This window comes from Stenella coeruleoalba (assembly GCF_951394435.1).
Source record: "Stenella coeruleoalba genome assembly, chromosome: 2".
NCBI classification, from domain to species: Eukaryota; Metazoa; Chordata; class Mammalia; order Artiodactyla; family Delphinidae; genus Stenella; species Stenella coeruleoalba.
The window spans coordinates 146,725,367-146,749,666 of NC_137147.1; the positions used below are offsets into that span (position 1 = coordinate 146,725,367).

Consider the following 24,300-nt stretch of genomic DNA (forward strand, 5'->3'; position numbering starts at 1 on the left):
TTATTTGTTGGCCTCCAGAGCAGATTTTTAAGAAACAAGAGTAAAGGCTAGACACTAATTAAAGAAATAGGATGGCAGTACCATTGACATTTAATTTTAACGGCTACGTCTTTGACTGGCAGCTCTGAACTCCGATGGTGGGAGGAGAAGATTGTCGTTCCAGAAAGTTTCGGGCTGATGTCTTTGTTGCTGCTGCAGTAGCCTCCACTCAATTTATTGTCTTTAGGGCAAAAATTGATGAGAACATAACCTTTGTAAGGTTTTTATGTTTTGTTGGCTGTAAAAGATAAAATATGGAGTAAAAGGAAGTAAAATAGTATTTTGTTAGGTTGGAGGATGGATTTATGCTTTAACTAACTGATAGAATAATCAGAGGGTCATGAAGATCAGAGTCTCTGCCTCCTATCTCTTCTCTTTTCATGTGTGCATTCAACAAGCTTCTCTTTGTGGCTGTCAGGCCCATAGGCGCTCACCCAAACACCAGGCCCCTTTGTCCCAGGGCATTAACTCAGCTGTTTAGATCAAGAGTATCACGGAGGCTTCTGTTGCAGACATTAAGCACTTGGGATAAGTCTAAATGAATCAGGTACTTGACATGTGCAGATGGGATGTTTGTTCACTAGGGACTCCGGGCTGCATTGTGTCTTGAATGAACAGACAAAAACAAAGTGTGTGAATTAAATTGAAATTTGTGGGAAACACACAGAGAGATCTGGATCTTCAGGAATTGCTGGTGATTGTTTGGTGTGTGGGAGGAAGATGCTGGGAAGGCCCGACCCCCCACCAATTCCCCCAACACACCTTCCCCAGCCAAAAAAAAAAAAGATTGGAAAGATAATAAACATATTTCCAAGTGATAAAGTGATTAAATTTGATCATCTAGGCCAGTGGTTCTGAAACTTTAGCCCATGCATCAGAATCACCTGCAGGACTTGTTAAAACCCAGATTGCTGGGCCCACACCCAGAGCTTGATTCAGTAGGTCTGGGGTGGGGCCTGAGAATTTGCATCTCTAATAAGCTCCCAGGTGATGCTGATACTGCTGGGCTGGGAACCACGCTTTAAGAACCACTGCTTCAAGCACTTAGCTGTCCGTGGCGTGGCCAGATGGACGTGCCTCAGGGAGCTGTAAGTGTCCAGGAAGACAGCTCGCCTCAGAAGGGCATGGCTGGGTGAGTCTACAGGGGTGTGTGTGTTTCATGTACAAGCAAGCCGGGACCTGTCCTGAGGATAAGTAACCACTTTAATCTTTAGAGCTTTCAATCTGTCGTTGGGCTAAGGAATAAAACAGGCATGAATATCTTTCCTGAGTGTCCTGTTTTTTATGTAGGATTTGCTTCGCAAGTAATGTACTTGCTTGGAGCCCCCCGAGGGTGCTGGTCTGTTTTATTGCCGTGTCCTGGACGCTAAGCACAGTGTCGGGTACCAGGCCTGCCACATGATTTGCGGGACTTAGTGCAAAATGAACATGCGGGGCTCCTTGTTCAAAAATGAAGAAATTGGGACTTCCCTGGTGGTCCAGTGATTAACACTCTGTGTTCCCAGTGCAGGGGGCCCGGGTTTGATGCCAGGTCAGGGAACTAGATCCCACATGCCACAGCTAAAAGATCCTGCATGCCGCAATGAAGACCTGGCACAGCCAAATAAAAACTAAATATTTTTTTAAAAAATGAAGAAATTGAAGACGGTGACATCAGAGCCTTAGCCCCCATGTGAACCCTTCTAAGTGCAGGGCCCTGTGTGGCTGCTTGGGTCCCTCCACCCCCACCCTTCCCCCATGAAACTGGGGCTGTTTATCACCTGGTGGGCACTCGACACGAGCAGGTGGTTTATTAGCTCTTTTTCTCCAAAGGATCGTCGACTAAACGTTGATCAAGAAGGGACTTTGAAGGACCTCCTGGTTTGACTCCCTCTTTTTTCTGGGGGGGGGGAGGGGTGGTGGAGGCGTAGCCTTTGCTCCATTACCCACCCCTGCCAGCAGCTCTGTGACATAGGCATTATAAGCTCATTTGCATAAGGCTCAGCTGTGACTTGGCCATAGTGATTTGGACCAGTTTTCTGAAGTCTAGTGCTTTTTAAAAAAATTTTATTTTCCATTACCATATTTGCCTCTCAGAGAGGTTTAGCTATTTGCTTGAAGACACACAGCTAGTGAGGGTTGAACAAGAATTTGAACCCAATCTTTTAAATCCTAGTTGGACGTTCCTTTTACTCCCCACAACTGAAGAAAGCAAGTTTTGGGAAGTCCCTTGATTCTATTGATCAGTACTTTTGAGCTCTGAAACTTTCATAGTGGGCTGAGAAATATCGACTCCTGGTCTGTTTCTGTCCCTGTGTACTGTTTAGTTTTGAGAACAGATGGCTTTCAGGAGAGTCCTGCCCCTTAAGTTTTACTGCTGCTGGCTTGGAAGACCTCCTCTGAGTTAATCCCCCACTCCCATGTCAGTGTTCTTCAGCGATGCTACCCAATGTTGTTTTTTTTGTTTGTTTTATTTTTTTAAACAGCAGGTTCTTATTAGTCATCCACTTTATACACATCAGTGTATATACGTCAATCCCAATCTCCCAATTCATCACGCCACCACCCACCCCCTGCCACTTTCCCCCCTTGGTGTCCATACGTTTGTTCTCTACGTCTGTGTCTCTCTTTCTGCCCTGCAGAGCAGTTCGTCTGTACCGTTTTTCTGGATTCCACGTATATGCGTTAATATACGATATTTGTTTTTCTCTTTCTGACTTACTTCACTCTGTATGACAGTCTCTAGGTCTATCTGTGTCTCTGCAGATGGCACAATTTCGTTCCTTTTTATGGCTGATGCTCCATTGTATAGATGTACCACATCTTCTTTATCCATTCTGTTGATGGACATTTAGGTTGCTTCCAGCAGTGGATATTTTAAAGCAGGCTTTTTTGCGGGCGGTGTGGAGTGGATAATGCTGTGGTTTGTTTGTTTGTTTGTTTGTTTTGTAAAGAAGATAGAATTTATTAAAGGGACGGGTTGCTGACTTTCTGATAGGGAGAGTTGACCCCGAGCATGGGTTACTGGTCTGTTTTTATAGCCAGGGGAGGAAGGAACTTGTGAGTCATCTGCTGATTGGGTAGGGTATGCGTACTTCCAGTGTGCAGAGTTGGGGAAGAACAGGATGAATACCCTTCCTTGTATGGGACGGGAGAGGAGCAAGGCAGGCTACTTGGGAGTGTTCAAAGATGTAATGGTTGCTGCGTGACAGAGTGATGAGTCCGGTAACTGTGTTCTGGCGATGTTGGCCCTTCGTGTTTATGTTGTTCTTTTCCCTGGAGCAGCACATTTCTCCCTCTCTTTACATAAGCAAGGAAAACAGCAATCCTCCTGTAACACTGCACAGGTCCCACCTTGGTTAGCTGTTAGTAAGTCTAAAGCTCTCCTAGTCCGTAAAACCACTCCTGCTAAAGAACTTATTTGTTCTTGTAGAGTGTTAATTGGAGCTGCTAGGTTGACAATCTGTTGTGTGAGTTCAAGACAGAGCTGTTGGGCAGTGAAAACAGAGTTTAAAAGTCCGGCTGAGCCTGTTCCTATCCCAGTGATAATCCTTTGGACTTATTGGATACCCTGCTCACGTCTGTCTGTCTGCCTAGCTCCCTCTCAGGCGTTCGGGAGCCCTTTTCGTAAGGAGAAGGGGCGACGATCTTTCTCTGGCTGCTTGCTGCTGGGCGGGGGCATCGTAGGGCCCTGGGTTCCCGTTGCCTGCTCTCTGTCAGGGTATACCTGGTGGGGGGGGTGCTCCATGGACCGTGATGACGGCTCGTTTAAGTGTTGTGCAGGTGTTGACTGGCCGCTACTCTTGTTGCATTACCATTTGGAGGTTTATTTGTTGTATTCTGGAAGAGACAGACTTAACAAGGAGGTTAAAAATACATGGCCCGAAGATCAGTAGAAGTGGGAAGGCTGCTCTGGGACCTAGAAAAGGGGTTAGGCAAGAGAACCAGGACCAGATACTAGTCTTGAAATCCCACCAGTTGAATCCCCCTGAGGCTCCCTTCATATAAAACCTGTTAGCTCTTTCAATAATATTCCAAAGGGTAGTTTGAATTTTATTTTATTTTTTTATTGTTTTTATTTTTGCGGTACGCGGTCCTCTCACTGCTGTGGCCTCTCCCATTGCGGAGCACAGGCTGCAGACACATGGGCTCAGCGGACATGGCTCACGGGCCCAGCCTCTCCGCAGCATGTGGGATCTTCCCGGACCGGGGCACGAACCTGCGTCCCCTGCATCGGCAGGCAGACTCTCAACCACTGCGCCATCAGGGAAGCCCCCTAGGCTGTTTTAATATACTCTGTCTGGATAACTATTCTCAGCTCAAGGGTCACCTCTTCCTCCCTGACTGAAGTCCTCCCTGACTGCTCAGGCAGACTTGACTCCTCCCTCCTTTTGACTTCATATAAAAACATCAAAGCACTGGTGGCACTACATTATACCTAATTTTTAACAGGTGCTGTGAGACAAGGAGCTCATCATGCCATTAGGATTATTACAGTATTTTTAAACTTTCATCATAGCATATTTTAAACATGTTTTCATGAACTGTAGCATTCAAGGAGTATTGTACATGTATATCTGCAGTGTAAAGAACATCTACCACATAATCAGACACCCACGTGGCTATCACCCAGGCCTTACACATAGGACTTGGACAGTCTCCAGAAACCCCCTGTGCATCCCTCTCTGGTCTCAATCTGCCTCTGCCACTCCCAGTGAGTAACTAGTACCCTGAATTTTTTTTTTAATTCTTTTTTTTTTTGGGCTGTTTTGGGTCTTCATTGCTGTGCATGGGCTTTCTCCAGTTGAGGCAAGCAGTGGCTACTCTTCATGCGGTGCACAGGCTTCTCACTGTCGTGGCCTCTCTTGTTGCAGAGCACGGGCTCTAGAGCACAGGCTCAGTAGTTGTGGCACACGGGCTCAGCCACTCCGCGGCATCTGGGATCTTCCTGGGCCAGGGCTTGAGCCTGTGTCCCCTGCACTGGCAGGCGGATTCTTAACCACTGCGCCACCAGGGAAGCCCCTACTTTCCTGAATTTGATGTTAATTAATAACTTGCTTTTCTTTGTAGTTAAAAAAAAAAAAAAAGCTACCTAAGCATGTATTCCTAGGCAATATATTGTTTAATTGGCTCTCTTTTGGAACTTTATATAAATGCAATTGTTCAGTTTGTATCCATTTGTGACTTGCTTCCTTGATTATTATGCTTATGAGATCTATTCTGTTGATAAGTGTTGTCATGGTTCATTCATTTCGTCACGGTTGCATAAGTTCCATTTTATGAATACATTATATTTTATTTACTGAATCTATTATTGATGACTTGTTCATAATTTCAAAACCCAGAAGGAAGGCTCCTATGAACTTTCTTGCCCCTTGCAGCTTTGGCAATAGGATATATGCAGCTGGCAGCAGGACATCTGGGTGGAATATACATGCAGTTGAACCTTTACTAGGTATTTCCAAACATTTGCCAAAGTAAGTGTACTAGGGACTGTATCTTTTTAATCTTGGTATCCCTGGTACCTAAGACAGTGAATGGCCAAATACAGTTGCTCAATATACCATTGATTGAAAGTAGAGCAGTAAAGTAGTTGTTCCGTCACAGCCCTTGTCTATGAATAGCTCTGAGAAATAAAGTCAAAGCAAGCACCTTTTCCACCCCGCCCTCAGCCTACAATGTGCGCCTGTTGGCTTGGTATAGAATGGTGTATTTTAATAATAATAGAGATAGGAGTGATATAATTGTAATGTCTTACACAACTTTAAAGACGATTCTTTAAAGGCCCATTTGAAATTACGGCTGTGCTGAACCTTCAGAGCAAAATTGGTCTCAACTACCCTTTTAAAATAATTTTATTCCATATTGCTGAGGGGCTAGATCTTGGGAGCTAACCTGCCTTAAAATGTGGGTTTTTCTTCAGTGCTTCTTCTGCAGCTTAGAGTATAAAGATCCTTGACAGAGGAGAGACTAATGCTTCTAGAATGGGTGTGAAAGACCACAAATTTACAGTGCTACACAGAGAAAGACATAGATGGGCTTTCTGTGTAACAAAACACTGCTTAGCCCTGTTAAAATGCAGGTCATAAATTTGGATAAAGCATGAATTTAATTGTGTTCCTTGAAATAAGTACCTCTCTATAAAACAATATTTTAGGGACCCTTTCTCTTATTCAAGCCTTCTTTAAAAATTGGTTATTTTTTTTAAAAACCCTTTTAATTTAAAAATAATTTTGGATTTACAGAAGAGTCACAAAGACAGTGCAGGGCATACCTGTACACCTTTACTCAGCTTCTGCTGATGTTATCATCTTATATAACCATGGTACGCTTACCAAAACTAAGAAATTAACATTGGTGCAATACGGTACTATTGGCTAAATTACAGACTTTATTCTTTTTTTAAAATTAATTTTTATTGGAGTATAGTTGCTTTACAATGTTGTGTTAGTTTCTACTGTACAGCAAAATGAATCAGCTGTATATATACATATATCCCCTCTTTTTTGGATCTCCTTCTCATTTAGGTCACCACAGAGAATTAAGTAGAGTTCCCTGTGCTATACAGTAGGTTCTCATTAGTTATCTATTTTATACATAGTATCAATAGTATATATATGTCAATCCCAATCTCCCAATTCCCCCCTCCCTGCTTCCCCCCCACTTGGTATCCATACGTTTGTTCTCTATGTCTGTGTCTCTCTTTTCTTCTTTGCAAATAAAATCATCTATACCATTTTTCTAGATTCCACAGATATGCGTTAATATACAATATTTGTTTTTCTCTTTCTGAGTTACTTCACTTTGTATGACAGTCTGTAGGTCCATCGACATCTCTACAAATGACCCAATTTTGTTCCTTTTTATGGCTGAGTCATATTCCATTGTATCTATGTACCACATCTTCTTTATCCACTCCTCTGTTGATGGACATTTAGGTTGCTTCCATGTCCTGGCTATTGTAAATAGCACTGCAGTGAACATTGGGGTGCATGTGTCTTTTTGAATTATGGTTTTCTCTGGGTATATGGCCAGGAGTGGGAGTGCTTGGTCACATGGTAGCTCTATTTTTAGTTTTTTTAAGGAACCTTCATACTGTTCCCCATAGTGGCTGCATCTAGACTTTATTCTGATGTCACCACTTTTTCCACCAATGTCCTCTTTCTGTCCAGGATCCCATCTGGGACACTGCGCCCGTACAGTTGTCACATCTTCTCCAATCTGACATTTTGTCAGTCCTTCCTTGTTTTTTATGACCTTGGCCCTTTTGAAGAGTACTGTGTAGGCATTTTGTAGAATTTCCCTCAGTTTGGGTTTGATGTTTTCTCATGATGAGGCTGGATTATGGATTTTGGGGAAGAATGCCACAGAAGTGGAAGTGTGCTTATCGCATCATGTGAGGGTGGACACTCCTGTCAACAGGACCTGTCACCGGCCATGTTAACCTTGATCAGTGTATCAGGTTGTGTCCACCAGGTTCCTCCACTGCGGAGTTACAGTTTTTCCCTTTCTATACTCTAGTCATTAGACACGAGTCACCAAGTCTGGCCCACACTGAGGAGAAGGGTGAGGAATATCAGAGAGTGTGTGAATGTGTATTAACACCAGACAGTAATGACTATTTCAAAAGATACCTTGAGGCTATGCAAATACCCTTTATTTTCAAACTGGTTCTTTTATATTGGGCAGAAATGGAACATCAGAACCCCAAGAACAGAGATCAGTCAAAAGGAAATTTTGACAATAAAAGTTCTGGAAGTTTTTACTCAAGATAAGAAGTCATACTGTTCATTATTAACCAGCTGTTTTTTTTTCAGGCCTCGGCTGTAAAGGGTTCTCTTGGCCTAAAGGTTGAGCAGTTGCAACCCATGTCACAGGGGGATGAGCCAAAGTAAGGCTCATCCGTAACCAGGCTCTGTGGCTAACCCCTCATGACTGTTTCCTTCTCTTGTTTAATTGGCATTGGTGACATCCATTCACAACTTTATTTTTCTATTTTGGGACATTAAGAGTTGGGCTTTGTTAATGGAAATACTATTAAGTAGTAAGCATGCATAATTTGTCTAGACAGAGCACAAGAGGTGAACAGTCCATTTTTCTGTATTTGTCTCTTGTTGCGACTTGTATAAATTATCACTTGGGATAAGATTCTCCAGGCCTTGTGGTGCTATTGGCGATGTTTTGTCAAGCCTATGTATTTTTTCTAAGTGAAGAAAATGACTAAGGGTACCCCTGACCTACAATGCCAACTCTTCCAAGGGTTTTCTGGCACAAAGAGGAACTCTGTATTATTAGTTTGTGAGACTATACCAATTAAGCATTAAGGCCGAGGAAAAGTTCCAATAAAATAATCTCTTAGGATTCTTGCCTACATTTCCTGGAAAATCATTTTATGTGAGTTTTAGAAAATTCTTCTTCTTTTTAAAATATGTTGGATTGTCTATTTCTTATACTCTTCTCTGTCTAAACTAGAGGTTCCTAACGTGGGGGGTCTGAATTCTTTACAGTCTGCGTTCTTATTTGCTAGTGACAGAAACTCACTCTGCTTCTTTTAAACCAAAAGGATCTATTAAAAGGATATTGGATGGGAACTGAGAATAGATTTGGAGCTGGCTATGCAGCCAGACACTGTCCTTCTACTGAGGCTGCAGAACGGATCCACTGAAAACACAGTGCTGCTGACACTCCAGCCACATGGATCCTGGGCCGTCCCTCGTTCTCTGGGTCATTAGCTTCCGATCCTGGGTCTTGGTTGTGAGAATCTTATGAGCAAAGCTTTTACTATTTGTGCACCATAGCTGTGTGGGAAGCTGGGAAAGTGACTGTCTCCTTCTGTGGTGGAGTGAGCTTTGACTAACCAGGTGTGAAACTCCCCAAGCAGAGTAAGGAGGTTCAGATACTGGCAGGCAAAATTAACGACACATATTCACTACAGACCCTCATCTGTAAATTTCATCTGATTCTCCAATAAGTCAGTCATTTTTTTAAAAAGAAACACTGCTTTAAATGCTCTATGATAAACATGTATTACATCATAGTAATGTAAGAAAACCATTAAAAACTTATTTTCCTAAACCATGAGTTGACTTTATTCATAGGACTACTGTCAGTCTTTTCTTCTTTTGAGTATAGCGTGAATATCTTTGTGGCTTCTCTGGTATTTGTTTCAGTTTTTTCTTTTTACAAAAACTATATCTTTTCCTTTAAAAAGTTGGTATCCTAAATTTATTTTTCCTTCCTTTTCATTTAGAGATGCGCTTTGGGTTAAAGATGGTGGTTGAATATAAACATTTACCCTTGCTCCCTCCTGACACCCCTCTGAAATGGCAATAAGACATAGACTCAGAATAACAGAGAGAGTGGGAGTGGAGAGGTTAACAATAACATTTTGGAAACTAGAAAGCAGGAGGATGAGTAGTTAATTGACTTAGCAGATCTGACAACTCTGAAGCCTAAGTCAACACTGGGGAAAACATTTACTCAACATTCCACAAACATTTATGGAGCATCTGCTGTAGGCTAGGCCCTCTTCCTGGTCCTTTGGACCAAGGTCCCTGTTCCTGTGGAGTTACCATCCTGACAGGAAAAGCCAAAAAGGCAACCAGATTTGTACCTCAGAACTTCCAGTGGGCTCAGGAGTTGGGGATACCAGATATCTCTGGAAGTGGCAGCTAACGTAGGGCTGAAACATGAGAATTGATCAAAAGTCTATTTGAGAAGCAATAAGAGCAATGCTGTCCAGTAGAACTCTCTGCAGTGATGGACATATTCTCCATCACTGTCCGGTACAACAGCCCCCAGTCACATGTAGTTATTGAGCACTTGAAATGTGGCTCATGCAAGTGAGGAACTGAACTTTAAATTTTATTTGATTTACATTAGTTTAAATTTACATAGCTTCTGTGGCTAGTAGCTGCTGTATTGGACAGCCTAGAGTTAAATCATCTGTTCCCTCCCCAACCTGGAACAGCTGGATGGTTGCCCCTCTCCCAATGCAACAGAAAGTTTTGAAGTTTATTCTTTGAACTAAGGGACATAAAGCATTTAAGAGGGTGGGGATACCATATTGAAAAGAGGAGGGTGACCTGAGTTTGAGGACTTGGTTTTCTTCTCCTATTTGACTCCTGATAAGCTGGCAGCCAGCTTCTGCTTCCAGGCATGAGATTAGGAATTTAGTATCTGAACAATCTGAGTAGTCTACAAGAAAAGATCTAAAACTTGTGTTTTAGTGCTGTAATCTTAAATGTGAGCAGACAGTAAGGGATCACCAGGCATCTCTCTGAAGATGGCTTCTCTCTAAAATGAAAGGCACTTAAGCCAAAAAACAAATTTGAGGAGATTTCAGGAAGAAGTAGAAGGAAGAATCAGTTAAGAGATGATTTTGCATTAATAAGGCAAGAATAGAATGCTATAATAAATGAAAAATCAGAAGGATAAAAGCTAAAAAGGTCTTGGAAAAAATTATGATACAAATCAGAAGCTGAGTATAAGATTTGGAAAATAAGATTGTGGAAATCTTCTAGGAACCAGAATAAGACGGCAAGGAAATGTAAAATAGTAGAAAAACAGGTAAGAAAATTAGATCAGATGAGGAACTTTAACATCTGAATAATAGAAATTCCTGAATTTGAAAATTGAGTGAATGAAAATGAGGAAATTATCAGATAAATAATTCCAGAACTGGAGACCACAGCATGAAAAGAACCATCAAGTGTCCAGCAAAATGGATGAAAATAGATTCCTACTAAGGTACATCCTGACAAAATTTCTGAACACTGGCGTCAAAATGGTCCTAAAAGCTTCCAAAGATCAGGGGGAGGATTATAGACAAAGAATCAGAAATCCAAATCACTTTAGACTTTGCATGTGCTCGCCAACCTAGAATTCTTTACCTAGCTAAAATATCAATGAAGTGTACCAGTTGAATAAATATATTTTTTAGACATGCAAGGCCACAAATATTTTACCTTCCCTGCAGCTTTTTCTCATAAAGCAACTGGAAGAAGTGGTTTGTCAAAACAAAGAAGTAAACAAATGATGAAGATATAGATTGTGAGAAGAAGGAATTTAACACAAGTGAGAAGTGACGAAAATTTTCAGGATGGTGGTGGAGGGAGATTCCTGGATGAACCTGTGCAACATAGCAAGAGAGCACCAGAAGATTGGAGCAGGTCAGAAGGTCCAGGAAGAGAGAATGCCAAAAATAGAATTGGTAGTGTTTGAATGTATTGAAAGGAAAGTTGGGTAATCAGAGGAGAGTCTAAAAAGAAACGAAATTGAGCTGTTTGTAATGAGGTGGATAGACCTAGAGTCTGTCATACAGAGTGAAGTAAGTCAGAAAGAGAAAGACAAATACTGTATGCTAACACATATATATGGAATTTAAGGGAAAAAAATGTCATGAAGAACCTAGGGGTAAGACAGGAATAAAGACACAGACCTACTAGAGAATGGACTTGAGGATATGGGGAGGGGGAAGGGTAAGCTGTGACAAAGCGAGAGAGAGGCATGGACATATATACACTACCAAATGTAAAACAGATAGCTAGTGGGAAGCAGCCGCATAGCACAGGGAGATCAGCTCGGTGCTTCGTGACCATCTAGAAGGGTGGGATAGGGAGGGTGGGAGGGAGGGAGACGCAAGAGGAAAGAGATATGGGAACATATGTATATGTATAACTGATTCACTTTGTTATAAAGCAGAAACTGACACACCATTGTAAAGCAATTATACTCCAATAAAGATGTAAAGAAAAAAAAAAAGAATCCACCTGCCAACGCAGGGGACATGGGTTTGAGTCCTGGTCCAGGAAGATCCCACATGCCGTGGAGCAACTAAGCCCATGTGTCACAACTACTGAGCCTGTGCTCTAGAGCCCGTGAGCCACAACTACTGAGCCCACACACCACAACTGCTGAAGCCCACATGCTAGAGCTCGTGCTCTGCAACAAGAGAAGCCACCGCAATGAGAAGCCTGTGCACCGCAACGAAGAGTAGCCCCTGCTTGCTGTAACTAGAGAAGGCCCGCATGCAGCAATGTAGACCCAATGCAGCCAAAAATAAAATTAAAAAAATATATATATACATGTATGTATGTGTATATATATATATATATACACACACACATATATATATTTAAACTAAGCAAACCAGAAAGCTAAGCAAAACAAACAACCTAAGATAAGTATTAATTCTAGGGAAAATAAAAAGTTGTACAAGGAAGAAGGAAAATTCTAATAGACTTCATGTTTCAGTCGTAGAATAGCACTCACATAATCATCATAATGTAAAAGTGAATAATGAGCAGACTAAAAATAAGATAAAAATAGGTTGAGGTCATAGAGAATTGGGAAGTACACCCATGTGGGGGTGGGTGGATGTGTGTGTGTGTGTGTGTGTGTGTGTGTGTTGGGGAGTTGGGGCAGAGAGAAAGTGAAATACCTTTTTTTTTTTTGGCCATGCCACGCAGCTTGTGGGATCTTAGTTCCCTTACTAGGGGTTGAACCCACGCCCTCGGCAGGGAAAGCACAGAGTCCTAACCACTGGACTGCCAGGGAATTCCTTGAAATACCTATTTTCAATAGGGGAAATCGATGGGTAATGCTTAAAACTAAAAATGCTAAAGGAAAGAGCTTACACTTGCTATCAGAAATATGGAGGTAAATGCCCAAATAAACAGTAAAGGTGCTGTACTGGGGTGGAGGGAAGGTTGAAGGAGAACAATTATTTTCTGTGATAACTACCCCTTGTAGAACTATGTGCCTTTTAAAACTCTTTGCACATAAAAACTCTTTCAATTAAGATAAAAAGAAACAACAACAACCAAACATTAGAAATGCGGTGTCATTAGGTGGGATGGCAAACTTTGTCAATTCCTCAAAAGTTGTTTGGGGAAAGATTAAAAATATTATCAAGAGTCAGATTCTTGTCTTTACTTTCCAAGGTTGTAGAAGTAAACTTATTTGCAGCAACAAACATCTGACATAAAATAATAGCAGCATGGTCTTGCATAACTTTTTTTTTCTCCCTAGAGTAACATAGATATGTTGAGTTGGCCCAGCCCTTTTCCTACCTTCTCCTGGTAACAGCACTCCTTATCTTTGGGAAGTGGCTGTATTTCCACTGCAGCCAGTACTGGTGGGTGCCTGCTGGTCCTCTCTCCTGGGCCACAGAGGTGGGCATGTGAGAGAGTTAGAGCTGAGCTCATTTACTCTCCCTCTGGTCGCGTGACTGGCCTAGGCATGGCATTATGACTCACTTTAGGCCAGCCAGGATCCTTCCCTTTTCTAGCTGGAACTGATGGAGAAGAACAACACTTTTTTTTTCAGTCTTGTCCATGTGGCTAGAGGAATATAAGCCTGGGTTGCCTGTGGCCATACTCTCTCCAATGTGTAGGGTCAATTGTGCAGAGAAATTGAAGCAAGTATGCAGGCAGACACAGAGATGGGGGGCAGAGGGAAGAGGAAAGGAGGGAAGGGAGACTCTGTGTCCCTGTATCCAGCTGACCCTGAGTCTAGCTCCATCCGTGCCCTTTTTATAGTTTGAACTCAAAAGCCAACAAATCTGTACCCCCTTGTTAAGAATAGAGTTGGAATTTTGTCACTTGTATCCAGAGGATCTGGACTAGACTAGCAGCTAGCGTGTTTTATATCCTTAGGCAATGAGTTTTCCACATTAAAGAAGAGAGTATACAGACATGTCCATTACTCTCTGTTTAATTTTTTTTTTAATTGGGATTATATCACTGAAGGGAAAAGCCTCTCAGATGGGATGGAAAAGGAATCAACACACAGGGCTGGCCTGTGCCAACTGCAGCAACAAGAGTCTTTCACTTTTGCAATTTCTACAGAGATAGATTCGATTCAATTCAAAATGAAAAGTTAAACATTTTTTTAGAAAATTTCTTTATTTAATTAATTTATTTTTGGCTGCATTGGGTCTTCGTTGCTGCGCGCGGGCTTTCTCTAGTTGCGGTGAGCGGGGACTACTCTTCATTGCGGTGTGCGGGCGTCTCATTGCGGTGGCTTCTCGTTGCGGAGCACAGGCTCTAGGTGCGCGGGCTTCAGTAGTTGTGCCTCGTGGGCTCAGTAGTTGTGGCTCACGAGCTCTAGAGTGCAGGCTCAGTAGTTGTGGCACACGGGCTTAGTTGCTCCCTGGAGTGTGGGATCTTCCCAGACCAGGGCTTGAGCCTGTGTCCCCTGCATTGGCAGGTGGATTCTTAACCACTGTGCCACCAGGGAAGCCCCCAGTGAAACATTTTATATTCAGTCAAGACATTTACTAAGGAGTTTAAAACTGTGTTTAAGGGTCTAACAGTGATCTTCTGGACACTGTTAGGTTTGGTACTTTGGATAAATCAGAATAACTATAAAGCATGGTCCATGCCCTCATGTCGCTTAAAATCAGTTTGCAAAAGATGATGTAGACGTGTGAAATATTTACATACAATATTATAACATAAGGTCTATAGGCACTCACCCAAAGGAAGGAACCATTCTCTTTTTTTTGTTTTAACTGAACATAATTAAACATTTATTTGATAATGCAGAATCATCATCAAAAACAGTCTGACTGCTGTGCTAAGCTCTTAAACAGAGATGTTCTCGGGGATTACCAAGTTTGGCACACTTGTATCTCCCTATTCAAATAGCCCAAGACTATTACCATGTCTAAATGGAAGCTTGCATCTTTCTATAATTTTATTTTTATTTATTATTATTTTTTTAACATCTTCATTGGAGTATAATTGCTTTATAATGGTGTGTTAGTTTCTGCTGTATAACAAAGTGAATCAGCTATACATATACATATATCCCCATACCTCCTCCCTCTTGCGTCTCCCTCCCACCTTCCCTATCCCACCCTTCTAGGTGGTCACAAAGCATCGAGCTGATCTCCCTGTTCTATGCGGCTGCTTCCCACTAGCTATCTATTTTACATTTGGTAGTATATGTAAGTCCATGCTACTCTCTCACTTCATCCCAGCTTACCTTTCCCCCTCTCTGTGTCCTCAGGTCCATTCTCTAGGTCTGTGTCTTTATTCCTGTCCTGCCCCTAGGTTCTTTAGAACCTTTTTTTTTTTTTTTTTTAGATTCCATATATATGTGTTAGCATACGGCATTTGTTTTTCTCTTTCTGACTTACTTCTCTCTGTATGACAGACTCCAGGTCCATCCACCTCACTACAAATAACTCAATTTCATTTCTTTTTATGGCTGAGTAATATTCCATTGTATATATGTGCCACATCTTCTTTATTCATTCATCTGTTGATCGACACTTAGGTTGCTTCCATGTCCTGGCTGTTGTAAATAGAGCTGCAGTGAACATTGCAGTACATGACTCTTTTTGAATTATGGTTTTCTCAGGGTATATGCCCAGTAGTGGGATTACTGGGTCGTATGGTAGTTCTATTTTTAGTTTTTTCAGGAACCTCCATACTGTTCTCCATAGTGGCTGTATCAATTTACATTCCCACCAACAGTGCAAGAGGGTTCCCTTTTCTCCACATTCTCTCCAGCATTTATTGTTTGTAGTTTTTTTGATGATGGCCATTCTGACTGGTGTGAGGTGATACCTCACTGTAGTTTTGATTTGCATTTCTCTAATGATTAATGATGTTGAGCATTCTTTCATGTGTTTGTTGGCTATCTGTATATCTTCTTTGGAGAAATGTCTATTTAGGTCTTCTGCCCATTTTTGGATTGGGTTGTTTGTTTTTTTGATATTGAGCTGCATGAGCTGCTTGTAAATTTTGGAGATTAATCCTTTGTCAGTTGCTTCATTTTCAAATATTTTCTCCCATTCTGAGGGTTGTCTTTTAGTCTTGTTTATGGTTTCCTTTGCTGTGCAAAAGCTTTTAAGTTTCATTAGGTCCCATTTATTTATTTTTGTTTTTATTTCCATTTCTCTAGGAGGTGGGTCAAAAAGCATCTTGCTCTGATTTATGTCATAGAGTGTTCTGCCTATGTTTTCCTCTAAGAGTTTGATAGTGTCTGGCCTTACATTTAGGTCTTTAATCCATTTTGAGTTTATTTTTGTGTATGGTGTTAGGGAGTGCTCTAATTTCATTCTTCTACATGTAGCGTTCCAGTTTTCCCAGCACCACTTATTGAAGAGGCTGTCTTTTCTCCATTGTATGTTCTTGCCTCCTTTATCAAAGATAAGGTGACCATATGTGCATGGGTTTGCCTCTGGGCTTTCTATCCTGTCCCATTGATCTATATTTCTGTTTTTGTGCCAGTACCATACTGTCTTGATTACTGTAGCTTTGTAGTATAGTCTAAAGTCCAGGAGCCTCATTCCTCCAGCTCTGTTTTTCTTTCTCAATATTGCTTTGGCTATTCGGCATCTTTTGTGTTTCCATACAAATTGTGAAATTTTTTGTTCTAGTTCTGTGAAAAATGCCATTGGTAGTTTGATAGGAATTGTAGATTGCTTTGGGTAGTATAGTCATTTTCACAGTGTTGATTCTTCCAATCCAAGAACATGGTATATCTCTCCATCTGTTTGTATCATCTTTAATTTCTTTCGTCAGTGTCGTATAGTTTTCTGCATACAAGGCTTTTGTCTCCTTAGGTAGGTTTATTCCTAGGTATTTTATTCTTTTTGTTGCAGTGGTAAATGGGAGTGTTTCCTTAATTTCTCTTTCAGATTTTCATCATTAGTGTATAGGAATGCAAGAGATTTCTGTGCATTAATTTTGTATCCTGCTACCCTACCAAATTCATTGATTAGCTCTAGTAGTTTTCTGGTAGCATCTTTAGGATTCTCCATGTATAGTATCATGTCATCTGCAAACAGTGACAGCTTTAATTTCTTCTTTTCCGATTTGGATTCCTTTTATTTCTTTTTTCTGATTGCTGAGGAGCCGTTCTCTTGATGCACCTTATGGCCAGTTGAGCCTAGAACTTGCTTGTAAGTGCCTCCCCTTTGTAGATGGATGTTTTTTCTCTCTCTTTCCTTGAACCCAGGCCTGGGGCAAAGGACCTTGGCTAAGGAAAGAGAATAGAGCAGCAAGGCTGCTTTTCTGGGTTGGGTTGTAAATAAACACCCCCGGTACAAACGTGGAGGCTGAAGAACTCCAGTGCTTTGTTAGGAAGGAACTGAAAAGCTCAGCTGTTCTGTGGGCCAGAAATGCTGAGCCTGCAGGATCCTCAGCAGAAGAAAAGAAACTGCCTTGCAATGGCTCAATGCCTGCAGGGTTGCCCTGCTCTCATCAGATGCTTTCCCTGTTCCTACAGGCAGCCATCGCCCAGAGGAGGAGGGGATGGCAAGGTGCCAGCCGTAAATAATGAATAGCACCCTCATTTACATTCTTGTTTAGTGGCGCCTGTTTGCACACAGCATTGCAGGGACCTGGAGCCCGAGGAAATAGGACTTGAAGCCTGCTTGGGTGACCTCCCTCCAGTGTGCCTAGCTCAGGAAAAGGCAGGCTCTTCCTGTCAGACCATCTGGCTCTCTTGAATGTGCTTATTAGTAACAGTGGAGGTGGGTCTGTTAGCTTAGGACGGCATCTCAGAGACAGATGCTGAGTTTATGTGTAAAATATGGCTTCCAGCCAAAGCCCTAATCATGATCGCCTCTGAAGTGGTTCCAGTCGTCTGGATGAGGCGCTCCGGCTCTTATGTTGTTTGTACAAGCTGGTAGTTAGAGGTGTTGTGTACAAGATATTTGTAGTCATAATTTCTCCAAACAGGTTAAGGCAAACATTATGAGAATCAGCATATTAATGTGCTGTGTTTCAAATTAGAATTATAAACACACTTTCCTCATTGGAGGCCTAATCTGCTAGGAAGAATCCAGATGTTTAATGATGAAACCATTATTTAGGAGGACCTATCAAAGGAAAACAAATTGTTGTTTAAGTGGAGGGAAAAGGCTGCTTTGTGCAGGGGAATTAGGAAAAACTGCTTTGAGAGAGGCCTTGCTTGTGTTGAATTTCCATGTACCTCTTGTTGCTGCTCGAGAGCAAGGGTTTCTTCTAGAAACATCATTTAGCAAATGGGAGTATTGCCGTCCTAGGACAAAACTACAGGCCAGGACAGTGCCTTTCCCAGTGAAGAGGTGGTAGCTAGTATACTGAAGCAGTATTTGGGGAAAAATTGGGTCTCAGCAGCTTTTTCATGTTAACTTTTTATTTTTATTTTTTTGCGGTACGCGGGCCTCTCCCGCTGCGGAGCACAGGCTCCGGACGCGCAGGCTCAGCGGCCATGGCTCACGGGCCCAGCCGCTCCGCGGTATGTGGGATCCTCCCGGACCGGGGCATGAACCCGCACCCTGTGCACCGGCAGGAGGACTCTCAACCACTGAGCCACCAGGGAAGCCCTCAAGTTAACTTTTGTTATCAACTCCCCTTCCTCTCTCTGTTTCTGAGGTGAGAGGCAGGAAGCAGTGTTTGATGGCCGTTGACATCTGTGTCCTCCACTTGTCTCCTGAGCTGCTTCGTGTAGAGCTGGCTCCCCCATTCCTCTCGTTCGGGTGTAGTCATTCCGTGAGCCCCTTACTATTTTTAAGGGGACGCAGCCCCACTCTTTGCATCTGTCTGTGAATATATCTTTCTTTCCTCTTCTCTTTTCTTCCTCCTTTCCCTCCATACTGCTCTCCGCTTTCTCATTTTCCCTTCCTTCCCTTCTCTCTCCCTTCCTTGTAGGAAGCACATCTTAGAGAATAGATCCAATTGCTCCTAATTTAGGCAAAGAGCACATGAAAGCAGGAGAAAGCACGAAGATGGGCACTGGAGGTGGTTTTCTAAAATTGAATGCCATCACATGTCTTGTCCTAAATATCTAAAATACTCCTGCTACTATTTTGAAGAGTTCCAATTTATTCACTTTCCCATAGTTTTCTTTGCTGCTGGCAGGTTTTTGGACTGTCCAAGTCCTTCCAGAGTACACAAGGCTGTTTCCTAGCAAATTAACAGAAGTCCTTTTGGCAGGCACACAATTTTAGTCAATAAAACCATGAGAGGAATAGCAGCTTGAAGTGGTTAGAAACCACAGGGGTGTTTGGAGGCTTCTTTTCTGCTGGATTCTAGAATCTGGCAGCTGCCAAGTCCTGAAAGGATCCAGAGACGCAACATGTCACCTGAAGTTTCTCCACGGAACTGGGAGGGTGCACGTGGCCCCAAGGACTCATTCACCCCATTGCCTTTGCCACTGCAGGAGACCAGAAACAGATCATCCCGTAGAGATGAGACTTTGTTCTGTCACTGAAGACGTCTTGATTTACATTAATGCCACCTCATTTTCCTTGAAATAAATTTCGATTTCTCCTTCTAGTCTGTTTCCTGTTCCTCTGTTTCATTCGTTCAAAAGCATCTATTAGGCCTTCCTTGTTTATATCTTTATTTTAGCAAGTCCTAAAAGGGACTTGTAGGACCTAACTCAGCTTCCCATCTGCTACTTGAATTCTCTCAACAGCACCCAGTCACCTAGAGTTTTTCCAGCACATAATTGATCATACGCAGTGACAGGATGGACACCTGATGTCTTTCAGTGCAGCCTATTTCACCTCTGGCAACTCTAATTATTAGGATATTATTCTGTGCGTTGGTTTTAAATCTGTTTCTTGGTAACTGCCACTCATTAATATCAAGATTGTTGCGACAATTAAATGAGCTAATGAATATAATGTACCTAGTGTAGTATCTGACACAGAGAAAGAACACAATAAAAGGTAACTGCTTTTTTTTTTTTTTGGCTGCGTTGGGTCTTCATTGCTGTGCACGGGCTTTCTCTAGTTGCGGCGAGCATGGGTTACTCTTCGTTGTGGTGCGCGGGCTTCTCATTGCGGTGGCTTCTCTTGTTGTGGAGCATGGGCTCCAGGCATGCGGGTTCAGTAGTTGTGGCTCACAGGCTCTAGAGCACAGGTTCAGTAGTTGCGGTGCATGGGCTTAGTTACTCCGCGGCATGTGGGATCGGCTCGAACCCATGTCCCCTGCATTGGCAGGTGGATTCTTAACCACTGCGCCACCAGGGAAGTCGCCAAAAGAGAACTGCTTTTATCATTGCTATTACTGGTTCTTGTTCTGCTCCTTGGAGTTGTATAACGTGAACCAACACAAACTAGTTCTCCACATGGGAGCCCTTTGCATTATTGAAAACAACTAATGTCTCTCCTTGATCCCTAGTCTTGCTTTCAATATTTTAAGCTAAATATTCCCATTAACTTGGACCATTCCTCACATGACAGGGCTTGGATTTCTTCACTATTGTGGTCGCTTGCCTTGAACAAATTATAGCTTGTTCTAGGCGTAGCTTCTAGAAGTGAAAGTAATATTCATGTCAGGGGTGGGTGAGGGGTGGGTTCTGATTTAGGCATAGTAGCTGTTAATGAGGCCCAAGTCACATTATCTTCTCTGGAAGTTATATGAAGTTGGTGATTCATACTGGATTTATTGTTGACCAAGTCTCTTTAAGTTTTTCTTTTTTAATAGGATAAACCTATTCGCCTACAATTTTTTTCAACCAAAGACACTTATATTTATCATAGATGACTACTGTCTTGTTAAGTACCTGCAGCTTATTATTCTAGCTCTCAAAGACCTCTTTTGGCTCCATCTACATTACATTTTGCTGTTGGACCCACATAAATACCTTTCTTTGTTTTCTTGGTTTCTTTGTTTATTGATTTGTTTGTTTTTTTGAGGAAATTCTGGGTTTCTGCAAAATGATGTCTTAAGTCAGTTTGGGCTGCTGCTCTAACAAAAAAATACCATAGATGAAGTGGCTTATAAACTACAGAAATGTATTCCTCACAGTTCTGGAGGCTGGAGGAACAGGGTGCCAGCATGATTGATTTCTGGTGAGGCCCTCTTCCGGGTTGCAGGCTGCTGATTTGTCATTGGGTCCTTACATGGCAGAGAGCAGAGAAGGGAAGCAAGCTCTTCTAACGCTTAAAAGGGCACTAATCCCATTCTTGAGGGCTCCACCCTCATGACCTCATCTAATCCTGATTACCTCCCAGAGGCCCCATCTCCTAATACCATCACATGGGAAGGTGGAGTTACAACTTAGGAATTTGGGGAGGACTCATACATTCAGTCCATAATAGATGAGGAGACGGATGGGGGGTTCATTGGAAAGGAGAACAAAGAGTGTGGGTGAGCACAGTAGTTCAAAATAGCAGAGTTACTCTGAATTCAGTTAGAGTGAACAGGAACAGAGAAATAGGTAAACACAATAGAATGAGTGACCAGAGGCACGGATTTGGAGACATCATGAAAAATTGAAAATAACCTAGCTGTTCTGGTGGAATGCAGTCACTAGCACTGAATTCAATTGACCAAGCGTTTGAGCAGCTATGAAAAAACTCGACACTCTCCCTGGAGGGGCTGTTATTAGGATCAAATGAGATCATTATGAAAGAGGTTAGCATGAGGCTAGAAACCTAGTAGACAATCAATAAAAATGTGTCTAGTAGACATTCATCCTCCCTGGGTACTTCTAAATCTTGACTTTGCCCTTCATCTTTTTCTGTTTAGTGATTTTTCTCTTAGGTGATTGCATCCAATCCATTATCTCTCTTCACTTCTTACATTTTCCATCTCCAGCCTTTCATTTTGTGAACAAACCCGTGTTTATGGTCTCCTTACTCTTCATGATTTTATAGCCTTTGATCATTCCCCTTTTCATTCTCCATCTTCCCAGGCTAAAGGGCCCTTAGATTTTTTTTTTTAAGTAAATTTATTTATTTATTTTTGGTTATGTTGGGTCTTCATTACTGCACGTGGGCTTTCTCTAGTTGCGGCGAGCTGGGGCTACTCTTCCTTGCAGCACGCAGGCATCTCATTGCGGTGGCTTCTTGTTGCGGAGCACAGGCTCTAGGTGTTTGGGCTTCAGTAGTTGTGGCTCGCGGGCTCTAGAGCTCAGGCTCAGTAGTTGTGGTGCACAGGCTTAGATGCTCCGCAGCATGTGGGATCTTCCTGGACCAGGGCTCGAACCCGTGTCCCCTGCATGGGCAAGCAGATTCTTAACCACTGCGCCACCAGGGAAGTCCCAGAGCCCTTAGATTTTTAGCTTACCAAATTCTCTGTCTCCTCACCCCAGGTGCCCCTCTCAGGACTTTCCTAGTTCTCAGCCTCACTTGCAGAAGGCCTTCTTCTTGGGCTTGTCTTCCAAATCCCCTTGCTCATTTTCCCTGGCCTCCCTGTAATCTGTTTAGTTTCTCCACCTGTAAAGTGGGGCATGAAGCCAGTACTACCACAAGAGCAAGTGATGAGATGTAAGTGAGTGGGTGAATATAAATTGCGTAAAGCAGAGGGTGGCATGGAGGGTCACTCAGAGATGTCATGGTAAAACCGTCATGTTCTTAATTAAATCTCCTTTTGTAATTTGACTTGGAAGCCATCAGTGTGAAATATGTAGGCCTCCCTTAAAAAGTCACACTGTAGATTTCTGAATGAGGAACACAATTTTTCTAACCAGTAACAACTCATTTTAGCCTCATGGTAATGTGCTTTTGTCACTTGTGTGGAGAATTGTGACAGAAGCCCTGATGAAGTCATTCACTCTGTCCTACTCCCACCTAAACCATACCCTAGGTGCTTGATAGCTCTTAGAATCTGGACCTAGGGATTCCATGAGCCTGACAGGAGCACACCTCTGAAAAATGTTGACCTCTGTGTCACCTGTGAACTGCTCTACCATTAACAAGAGTGATGATGATGTTGATGATACTATTTTTGAGCTACCTACTGTGTGCCAGGTACCGTGCTAGGTCCTGGGGTCAAAAGGACAAACAAGATAGTCATAGATGAGTGACCATCTACATAGTGCTCCTACCCCAGTGCCTGGCACATGGTAGGGGAAAAAAAAATGATGCTCAGAGTTTTGAAGTGATCTCCAAGGAGGTCTTTCAGATTCTTGAAAAAATAATAACTTCATATGAGGCTCAAACTACATCTGCTCCATCAAATTCAGCTCCTTGGCGAGTGATGTGACTCTGAGATTAAGTTGCACTGGGGGCCCCTTCAGTTCTCACAAGCGTATTACATGAGCCCGACTTTGGGTTACTTCCTCTTTAGTTCCTTCAGACTTGTCCTTGGTGCCCCACACTGTTACACGGAGCACATCTTTAGACCAGAGCTGGCAGAGTGTGTTACAGAAAAGAGTTGGCTGGGGCAGTAGGGCATTCATTTCCTCTGGATGACTTTTCTAGGTGTAAGTGTCAGCCAGAACTTAGGAAGACAGTGCTTTTCTCCCTCACCTTCTCCCTTTTCTTTCCCCTCAGTTACTGACAGCAAATGGTTCTTAATTGTTAAACCAGTAAGCTGTTCTTGAATTGCTTTGAAAATAGGGATGACATCGACAAACCAAGCTAGAGCTCTCTGTTGTTGGTTGGAACACGGCAGTACTGTTGCTGTAGCCAGGCTCTGTGTGCATGTGTGTGTTGTGTGTGAAGTACAGTTTGTTTGTTAAATGCTCTTGATTAGCTTAACTCATGCTTGCCTAGGTCTTTGTGGCTTTAATTTCAGTTTTAAATGACATTCGGTGGTGGATACATAAGGTACTTCGCTCCTTCGGCCTCTTAGGGTCCATTTGTTAAATGACCCATCTCACTACACCTGATAGCCTCTGGGTCCTGAGGAAGTTAATGCTCCCGTTGAAGGTGAGCAACTTTATTCCTGAGCTTTGCACATTGGAAGGATCATCATCAAATGTTTTTGAATTCCTTACGGAGGTGAAAAATATCTTTATTTTCTATTTGATGACACTTCTGGGTAATGTGAGGAATTATAGTATAATACCTTAGCTTGGAAAGGATTTTACTCCAAAATACAATCAAGTCAGATTCTCAGCTGTTGCCCGTTAAGTGCCAGTTTGACATTCGAAATGATCTGAATTTAGTGATTTGGAGAACCCCACAGTCAGCAGCTATAACTTTCATCCACTTGAAACCCATTTGGCCATGACTGATGAAGGGGCTCATTGTGTTTGGGAGGATTGAATTGGAGCAATTGAGAATGAAAGCATAAGACCTAATGATGGGGTATCTTCTGTGCAACTTCAAGGTCCAGATCTATGTTCACTTTAAACACTCTTACTGTTGTGCCTTTTTTCTTGGGAAAGTTAGGGTGGAATAAAAATAAACTAACATTGAGAACTGTAGAAGTAAGACTTCTAACTATTCTTTTGGTTTTAGGAGGCCACATTGTGTTCTGGCCAACCATAGCGCACTGGAGTTAAGTCGTAACTCTGCCCTCTATGGCAGTGTGACCTTGGGCAAGTTGCGCAACCTTTCTTGGCCTTGGTCTCCTCAATTTTGCAGCGAAGCTAGAA

At 42.4% G+C, this 24,300-nt stretch overlaps 1 long non-coding RNA gene across 4 annotated transcripts in view; it reads left to right on the forward strand.

Moving 5' to 3' along the window:
* LOC307181736 overlaps window positions 1-24,300 on the forward strand; it is a 420,065-nt gene that overhangs the window by 18,084 nt on the left and 377,681 nt on the right. The window contains exon 1 of one of the 4 annotated variants that reach the window (XR_013827018.1): window positions 1,048-1,171. The exons of the other annotated variants lie outside the window; for them this stretch is intronic. This is a non-coding gene — a long non-coding RNA (uncharacterized lncRNA). Of the gene's footprint in view, window positions 1-1,047; window positions 1,172-24,300 lie in introns of those variants that run through there. 4 annotated transcript variants of the gene reach the window in all.